Genomic DNA, 1,360 nt, shown 5'->3' with positions numbered 1-1,360 from the left:
CCGCCATCTTAGATGTAAAAATAATACGTGTATTTTGCGGCTTCATCTCAATCAGTTGCAGTCCAGTGTAAGCGGCCCAAAAAATCATATACGCTTAAAACATAGACAAAGCATGGATAAATAATAATCATATTTATTATTTATTTATCAATAACTTTCAAATGAGAATCCATATATAGTTAATATTTACGTACGTATGTGTAGTTATCGCTTGGCCACTTACTGGAAAATGCGTGCGCACGTGATAGATATCGTGTGCGTATTGCATGCTCATCACGTAATGGCAGTCATTGACTGTCGCGTGCTCATGTTACATATACAATAGATATCTTTTTAGTCCCTTATAAGGAAAAGTTCGCAAATAAAACTTCAGATATAAAGTATACACGATGAAGTGTACAAAACCAATGGATCAAAATCATTTACTAAAAAGTTTTCGCAATGAAAGTCGTTCTATACGCATATACTTATAGAATATGATTAGTCACACCAATGCAATGGTCCGACGAATGAGAGACCTACATGTTGTACCATTCATGACTCTATTATAACAGTTGCGGTTGAGTTATGAGCTATAGTAAACTTACAAAACAAGTCCCCCTTTTTTCTGAATATAACTATTATTTGAAGGCTCCGTAAACCTAAATAAAACAATACAAAATATCTATGGTAATAACCGCGTTGTCGAAAACGCCATTCCGTTGCAATTATATATTTTATTACAATTTATCAGCGATATTACACGATTTTTTATATTTGCTTAATTGTAATATATTGATAAAATATGTTACAATAACACAAAATAAGCAAGAAAAATTATACATTGAAGACGAATTTTATTAAATGCAGCAAGGACAAATTAGCGCCCCGAGCCGATTGTGACGAAGATATTTCGTACATATTTTCCTACAATAACCGAAGCATTCGTCTTTTTAGTTAGTGTTCGTGTGTCGTATGAATAGATGTCGTTGCAAGATTTAAAATGAACCGTTAAACTAAATTTAAATTCACCTCGGACATGCATGATTTACATGCTGGTGAATTCGACTGTACAGCCTTTTTCGATTTCAGAATTAAATATCTGGCTTATTTCGCATTTTTCGACACATGTTCTTCTTAACTTTTATTTTAATTTATATTGAAATATATGTTTAATAAGTTTTTTTAAACATTTTATATAAATTAATAAAAAATTGACAAAATCGTATAATCTCGCTTTAAAACATCGTTGAAAGATACAATTAAAGTCTAAAAAGTTGCATCATTCTCTGATTGTAATAGTTAATCATCAATTAGGCCATTGACTTTTGAGTTAGGGGGACGAGCTTTGTTTGCATAACGTCGTTACCAAATGGATCAA

This window comes from Dreissena polymorpha, chromosome 4, assembly GCF_020536995.1.
Source record: "Dreissena polymorpha isolate Duluth1 chromosome 4, UMN_Dpol_1.0, whole genome shotgun sequence".
NCBI lineage: Eukaryota > Metazoa > Mollusca > Bivalvia > Myida > Dreissenidae > Dreissena > Dreissena polymorpha.
The sequence above is the reverse complement of the archived record's forward strand: the minus strand, read 5'-3'. Positions refer to the sequence as shown.